Below are 8915 nucleotides of genomic sequence, written 5' to 3'. Positions count from 1 at the left end.
GAAGAATTTGCTTTCTTAGCCGCTCCATCCCTCCCAGACCCGCCCTGTTTTAATATCACTACAACTGACTGATTAACAGCATCAATTTATTTACTTAAACAGGCGAATGCAGAGACATATTAAAGTGTCAACAAAAAGGTATTAATATGTCCTTTTTCCACTTGATAAAAAAAAAGGGTGAGCTAGGCCCAGCCTGAAGCAGTGACTCACCCCACACGCACTCCCCTTTTCAGAGGAACCTGGGGTTTTGCTGCCTTGTCACAACAAAGGCTCCAGACAAGAGAAGGCAAGTCAGTCAGCATTAGCTAATTAAAAATACTTCAATGCCCACATATCTCTGACCATTAACCCAGCACCTAACAGGCCTGGTGTAGGAACAACAAGACGGACAGGCAGGCACTCAGTCCCCCACAACCCACAGCTAGTGCCAGAGCCCCCAGGCTTGCAGCACAGGGCACTGACGCAGCCACCTCCCTAATTTGGAGGGAATCCTGGTGATTCAGCTGATGTAGGATCCAGCCTCCAGGCTTCCTGTGGCTCACCCCAACCTCCTCTTTCTCCCTGTTTTGCAGGGAGGGCTGCGCCCTGCCAAGAGCCACATCAGAGTATGGGGTAGCCATCTGTACTCCCCTGCCTCCCTTGTCCCATCGACCCTCACTGGCTCCTTTTGCAAGATGTGTGAATCTCAGTCACTACAAAGTCCTTTCTACCTCTCTGCTGCAAGGGCCTCTCTCCCTCTGCCATGCAGACCCCCTCCATGAGGCCAGCAGCATCATGCCCATGCCAGCATGGCTGTGCAAACTGCTGGGCCAGCCCAGGGCAGCCACTCTGCTCAGGGCAAAGCAGGGAGGGAAGCAAGTCCTGAAAGCCAAAGTTTTCTCTGCATCCCTTCCCAGGTGATTGGGATGCTACAGGGACCTCGACACTGCAGGAACCCTCCTCCACAGGTACCAGCCAGCCCCAGGCTCATGCTGCATTTGGGAATGCTTGCAGACAGGAGAGGGCACACATACCTCCCCACACCCCACTGTTGGGTGCACCCAGCAGCTCTGCTGGCTCCTTTTTCTGGTCCAGTCCAAGCAAAGCCTTTGGGGTTTTTCAAGCATCTTCAAACATGACAGCATCAGGAGGAAGCGAAAGCTTGCGGCACACAGACGTGGTCTGATGATTCCTCCAAGATAAATACCGCCGTTTTTGGGGGAGACAGGGAAGTTAAGGGATTGATGGCCTGTAAATGAAAGCCTATCATGCTATCCATCCTCTCCTACTCATAATCAGTTTGTGTTACAATGTTCTGTTGATCAAATTCTCCAAGACAGCACACGCCAGTTATTAGCGAACACCAGGCTGCTGGAAGCACAAACTTTTATTTGGCAGTTACCTTCCACCTGGTCACTGGTCAGAGGCACAGGCTGAAACCATACCTTCGTCACACTTCCATCTTTGCACCAGGCTGTAGGTGTCATCCTGATAAGAGCAGAGATTAGGAGATGCTACCCCATCCGCAGAGATTGCGCCGTTGTGCTCACACCTTACCAACAGCGTGATGTTGCTACAAACCACTGACCCCCAAGAAAGGACTTGCTGTTGCTCTTTGCATGAGCATGGTACTCATGCATGTAAAACAGAGGCGTTCCTATCGACTCAGCTGTTTCCCCTGCCACGGGAGGAAGGGCACATGAAGCTTTGAGCAGGTATTTCTTTGCAGTGCCAGACTTGGCTCAGTAGCTACACCTCTTATCTGTGGCTGTTCCCTTCAACCAAGCTTTTCCAGCCCCATGCACATCAGGCTCAACACCAATGACACTACAGCTTTGCTCTCAAGGTCTGCAGTGCTTTAATTATTGAATAGTATTGGGCTGTAATGCATGCAAAGCCATCACCCAAACCCAGCTTTATTTTGTAATTAATCCAGCTTTCCTTATCCATGTACAGCACCAAACAAGTCACCCTCAACAGGCCAAGGACCAACTACAAACTCACTCAATTTTAACACTGAATTTCTTTAAGCTTGCCTTGCAGTTTGAACGGAGCACCTCCCACCCCTCCAGCCTCCTCAGGCTACTTACTGCCTTTACACACCGTGCAGAGTGAGGACACACTTTGATTCCTCCACGCTGGTTGTGTAGCCCACCAGCTGTTACACAGCCACTTGCTGCATCGCAGGGAAAGGATACAGGATCACAGGTAGTGATTCCCAGTGCACAGGCACCATACCACTCACTTCTTCCCAAACCCAAAGAGATTACCTCCAGCTGCTGTTCTTGAAGCATCTCTAAATTGGCAAGACTCCCATTAGTGGGTTTTGCTTTATATTCTTTCAAATGCCTGAAATTCTCATGCTGGGAGAGACAGGCTCCCTGCTACACTTATTTTCACCTGGGAGCATACTGTGAGACTTCACTCCCATTGTTACAAAACTCACCAGTGCTGCAGGGGAAAAATAAAATCTGTCAAATCCATCAGGAGCAGAGACACATGCTGGAGTTAGTCACTGCACTTGGCTTGCCAGCAGCTCTCTCCGGATTTGGAGGCATGTCTCTATGGGATATGTACCTCTGGACACACAATTTCCTCCAGCAGATCCAGGTTAAGAAACCAATTTTTCCTAGCTAGACCCGGGTAGAATGATGCCAGAGCTTTTTCTGAGCAGCACTTGGGGAGATGCCTTGCAGGAATATGGACTGCATAGAGGCAGGGTCACTCCAATGGTATGGGAACAACCGCCAACCAGTTTTCCTGTGCCTTCTGATTAGGGTTTAACCACTTCCATTGATGGACAACCTGATCCTTCACTTTGTGCATGCTGGTCAAAGTGTTTTCTCTCCCTGCAATACACAGTCAGACTCACTAGCTTCGATCATCTTAAAATCTTATAAAAAGCAACTGCTGACCCATCAGCCAATTCACATGCTTCTTACTCCCTTGCGCAGCCAAGGAGCCTTTCTGGGGTGCACCCAGGCCCAAGTAACAGCCAGCATGTTCAGCACCCTGACCCAGAACTGAGCTGTAGCCGGTACCCACAGAAAACCCAAAAATCAGCCTCAAACCCACTCACTCAAATAGGAATTAGCCCCTTGCTAAAAACTCAGGAAAGCCATGTCCTTCAGGGCAACATCCAGAATACCAAATGCTAGGGATTTAACACAGAAATTTGTAGGGATTTGAGTACACAAATGCCTCTGTCTCACAGATACAGAGAACAGAAAGATAGCATGCAGCTGAGGATGCTCATCCACGTGATACCCAATTGCCCAGAGGCTGGAAGGGAGCAGAAGTCAGAGTAACACAAATGCCTCCACTCCAGCTGCACATGGGAAAGAAAATAAATTAATAAATAATAGCTTCCCCATCCTCAATGCAGTCCTCTCCTGACACATCACTGCCCAGCCCTGAAGGACTGTGAGCCAGAGCTGCCTCTGATCACATCAAGGGGTGCCATGCAGTCCTGGAGCTGAGTAGATGGACGCTTGCTTACTCTCATGACCCAGCGTTTACTACGAGAAGGCTGAACCAGCAGAAATTAAAACTGGTTTGGGACTCAAATGGAAGGGAGGATCGCAAAGCTTTCTGCAGACCTCCACGCTCTCTGAAGGCTCCTGGCATGGAAGACCAGGGCCAAGTGTGTTGGACGGACGGTCAGAGCAGGGGCCATGCTGACTTTCAAGAAGAGCAGCTGCCTGCTAGACCTTGCAGCCCGGCTTGCACACACCCATCACGTTGCAGACTCACAGCTATGTACCAACCACCTTGCTGCTCCAACCCTATTACCTGTATCTACAGAGTGCTTACAATCTGCCTGGCACAGTAGAAACCAGATAAAATACTGCTTGAGGCACCAATGAATCAGACCTTAAAGCCTATTTGCCAAATACTTCTCCTGAACACTGCATTTTAAAACACATCTAAACACATCTCTGGTTTTCACAAAGCAACTACTCCAGGATTAGAGCATATTAGTGATAATAACCCACTAGATTGGTTTAACTCACATTTGAATTTCAATAGTTTGTTTGCATCCGAGGAAACAGAACAGCAATATTCCCCATTAACCAATTAGTACAACACGAAGCAGGTGATGATGCATTCAAGACCCCTCGGGAAAGGAAGAGCTGAACACTCATCCTCCCTGGAACTTGCAAAAAAGCAAGTAACAGTCAGAGATAATTTAAACCTAAGTGCAAGAAGGTAAAAGAAGGGGGGGCAGGGGTCAGATGTCAGCTAATGGACTGAAACTCAGAAGGCTTAATTTAAATTCCTGGCTCAGGCACAGAAAGATCATGCTAGCCTCTCAGGAAATTCTTATGCTGATAGTAATTCTTATTCTTGTGTAGCCCCTCAAAGCAAAAACAGCATTAAACACCTTCTTCTGCTTATTTTGTGTCTTAACCAGAAATTACTTCAAGGAAGGACCTACCTCTTACCACCCATTGCAAAACTCAGCATAAGGTATCCCTCATTTTATGACAGGACTCTCAGAGCAAGAGTGGGAAAGCCAACGGGTTCCCCACTTGCCTTAACAAGGAGAGATGAGGATCACAAGGCTGAATCAGTGCCAATTTCCTTCCCCAGAGTGATTGGGACCTGCTTGCTGGGACCTGCAGGTTACCCTCAACATGCTTTAAGCATGTGTCTCTTGATTTCCCAATATTCAGCCCAAAAGGGGCCCAGTTCCTTAAGTGGGTGAGCTGCAGACCTCAGCCTGTGTCCTGGTCCACAGCAGCTGGATAGAGCCCTTCAAAGTCTGAAGGGAGAAGAGGCCACACCGCCCAAACCCACCTGCATCCCCCCCAGCACCTCCAGCCTCTGCTCTCAGGTAGTGCCTTTGCTTGGCAGGTGAAGTGACTGATATTCAACATGCCATGATAAAGCAAGAAGCATTACTCAGACCACTGAACTTCCCTCCTGCCCGGGCAGAGGAATGAACCCGATCCCTAAATTAAATCACAGCAGAGTCACTGCTGTGCCAGCAAACAAGCTCCTGCAAGCCAGACAACCTGCGTGATGGTGCTGATCCCGGGCAAGCTGGACAATGGGGAGTTTCAGCCAGCAATTTTAGAAGGGTGGGTTTTGTGCAACCTTTTAGAAGGTACAGCTGCAGCTGAGTGATTTTGCAGACCGTTTTATCAGTTTGAAGGTAAACAGAGCTGTCCTGAAATGGCACAGCCAGGGCTGAAATCCCGGCAGCCCTGCAACTGCTGCCTAGATGATAAACATTCAGAGAAGTGTGTCAATTAATGTTTTTCTTAAATAGGAAACAAAACACTGGAAACTTAAAAACATACTCTAAGCATTGTAGTTACATTTTGTAAGTTTCTTAAAACCCAAGAATTTCACTCCTCTCTTAATAGAAAGAGCTACTGATAAAAGAATAACCTTTTTCCATCCTTCCCTCCCGCCTGTAATCTTGTTTAGAAAGAACCTGGGAAAAAGAGAGAGAAGTCAAAATAATTTGATTCGGAGCAAGAAAGCAATGCTAGACTGAAATAAATCAGTGTCACTGCATAGCTGTCCTAGCAGCTTTTAGAAGTAGAAAAACCCCTGCAAATTCAACACACTTTCTCTAGAGAAGATGGCACAGATCCTATCTACCCCTAATAAAAGCAGAAGCATTAATCTCAAGGATTAATGTGAAATGGCTAGAAGAGCCGGACAACTCCTGTCTGCCTCCCAGGAGGCTGCCACAAAAGTGAAATCATATTTACCCTGCCAGCAAGCATGTTCCCCATGCTTCTCTATAACTTAATACAGGGAGAAGTGATCAGGAGCAAAAGGTAGCAGTTACCCGCCCAGGATCAGGAAAGGTCTGCTCTTGGATTTTGGACAAGCATTAATAATCTCTGCAAAAGGCACCCTAATCACAGGTTTCAAGGCCAGGCAAAATCTCCAAGAGGCATCCAGCACTCCTGGAGCTGAGTACTAACTTCTCTTTGGGTCCCTTCAAACTGCTTTGCCTCCTCCTCTCAGTTTAGTAGCTCAGCCAGTGCACAGTACCCCTAGGACAAATGTAGTGGTTAGAGAGATGCATGCACTGTAAACAGCACGCAACCTCATCGCTACTCTGAATTTCAGAAGGGTGTGAGTGTCCTTCAGCTGTGGAAATCATTCTTCGCAGCCAGATGTTTTGCAGAACAAATGCAGGGTAAGAGTAAAATATAGCTAAGCAAACCCTCAGAGCAACACATTCAATATAAACAAAATCAAGACACAAAGAAGCTACACCAGATGTGTTTTACAGGTTTTCAGACCTGTTAAGTAAAGCTTTTCAACACAAGAAAATAAAATTCAGCATTTCAGTCCAGTACTTCTATATCCTAAGTATGTTTAAGTGTTTTAGCCAGTAGTGATGGCTAAAGTATTTAAAGAAGGGGTATGCCAGCTTTCAGCCTCAAGCACAGCCACAGAACATAGCAAGCAAGATAAACTCCACGGTTTGGAAACAAGCTCCTGCCAGGCTGTGATGCCACATGTCATTCCCACTGGACCAGCAAAGCAGCACTCAGAGCCCAGCCTCTCCGTGCAGAACACCCCAAGAAGTTACACAGCCATCCCCAAATGTACTCTGAGCTCCTCACGCTTCCTGCAAGGCAGAGGTTTAAAATATTTAACACTTCAACACGCAAGTTTAAGCAGCTCTGCCTTTTAAAAGCATGCCAAAGACCGAGATGGAGTAAGATATGCCCAGACTGAGATTTCTGAGAAGACACACCCCCAGTCCTCACTTAAAAAATTAAATACCCGGTGACGCAAAGTCAGCGGCCGCACTTGCTGCTGCTCGGTCTGCAGGCGCTGCACTTGCAAGTGCGGAGATAAACTCCGAATGTAAAGCGCATTAACACCCCGTATCAATCCGCACGTTCTGCCTACAGCTATTTACCTACTACAGCACTAGGAATCCCGAGGCGTTTCTGCAAGGCAACAGGAGCGGAGCAAGGCGCTGGAGGGCGATGCGCTGGCAGCCCGACGGGCAGCATTACCTTGCCTTCGCTCCTCTCCGGGAAGGCGACCGCTCCCGCCCGGCCCGAGCATGCGACGCGTCTCCCACGCCCACGCGGGGAGCAGGACAGCCAGCATCCCTCCCACCATCCCCGCCCCCCAAGGGGAGGTCGCTTCCTGAGAGCCACGGAGGGGACGCGGGCAGGTCGCATGAGAAAGGAAGGGACACGGATGCGATGCTCGAAGCATCCCATACAAACGCAGCAGGGATGGGGGGTCCTCCCTCACCAGCCGGCTTTTGTTCCTTTATTGCTTGGCACTTGGGAACCAGCCAGCATCCCTCCCACCATCCCCGCCCCCCAAGGGGAGGTCGCTTCCTGAGAGCCACGGAGGGGACGCGGGCAGGTCGCATGAGAAAGGAAGGGACACGGATGCGATGCTCGAAGCATCCCATACAAACGCAGCAGGGATGGGGGGTCCTCCCTCACCAGCCGGCTTTTGTTCCTTTATTGCTTGGCACTTGGGAACAGGAGGCAATAAGATACAAAGCGGTAAGCAAATTTTCCTCTAATAAAAATAAAATAAAAAACCCACACCCCAAACTCTTACCTTTAACGTTTTCAGTTAAAGGCATTTTGCTTTGCTTGCTCGCAGCTTGTCCAGTCAAACAGCGACACAGAGCTTGTACTTTCTGTTATGTACTTATTTCACACGTCTTTTAAAACCACCAAATACTCAAACAGAACAATGAGTATCCAAACCCATTTGGCCTCAGTTTGCACTGAAGGAGGATGCTACCTGCTATTTCACCCCACAGCTCCTCAAAAAGAAAAGTCAGAACGGGTGATGACACAGAGCTCAGAGCTGGTCTGTATTGTAATACACTGTATTACCCCAGCAATTACTCCCTGTCTGCTCTAGACGAAGCATGGACAGGCATCTGCTACCAACCAGGAAGACACAAGCAACAGAAACATCATGTACTGTGTTGTTTCGGATGCAGCGCACAGAAACTGAATCAATCACCAAAAAGGTTAAGTAGGATTTCCAAACTATAACACATTTAATCACATTTCAGAGATTTCTATTCCTGACAAGTCCATGTTTGAGCCCTCCCACAGCTAAAAGAAAGAGGACATCACTTACTAATAAATACAATACTTGAATTAGTTACGACTTTGAAGAACCTGTGACCATTCTAAAAACCAGAAATACTTGGCCAATAGGGTCATTGCTTTATTTTGTTTCTTTTTTTTTTTCTTTTTAAATGACACCAGCCAGGAAAGTGAGTCATCCCCTGATCCCATTTCTCGGGTATCACCTGCAAATTTAGCTTCCAGCTGTAAAGTTTCATAAGAGGTATTAAAAAAAAAAAAACCCACATACCAAAAACCCAAAAAACACAAACCCACAACCTGCCAGCTTCCTCAGGATGGTAAATATAATGGAAACCAAAATAGAGGTTTTTATGCCCAGAACTGCAGCTGCAACTTAAAAGGAAAGAATTTGGCTTGAAAAACACTTGTGTACTCCACCAAGATCAGGTTGCCTATGCATCACATCGGGTTTAGGGGAGAGCATCTCTGACTGTTCCAACTTGCATTGTCACCCAACTTCAGCATCACATCAGCCTCTGGGTGCAAGGAGCCCATCTGGCTGCTCCGACCTAAACCAGTGACTGCATCCAGCATGCAAAGTCTTAGGGCAACCATGTAACAAAACTGAAGAAACGTATTTGAGGAAGTTTCGTCAGTCCATCCACTTTCCGCTCTACATATGAGCACATTACACAGTATAAATTTATCCTGTAAGGTTTCGGAAGTACTGAAGCTTTGGGGCTTGACAGGTCCTGGGAAGAACATGCCAAAGCTCAATTTCCAAGCTAGGACTTCTTCCATCAACAGAAGAGCTGTTGCAGGAGAAATGTCTGCTTTTGCAAGGGAAAAGAAAAACCTCCTCTCCCTGTCTCTGGCATCCGT

Source organism: Eurypyga helias, unplaced genomic scaffold, assembly GCF_000690775.1.
Source record: "Eurypyga helias isolate BGI_N326 unplaced genomic scaffold, ASM69077v1 scaffold6206, whole genome shotgun sequence".
Lineage (NCBI taxonomy): Eukaryota > Metazoa > Chordata > Aves > Eurypygiformes > Eurypygidae > Eurypyga > Eurypyga helias.
Note: the sequence above shows the minus strand (reverse complement) of the source record.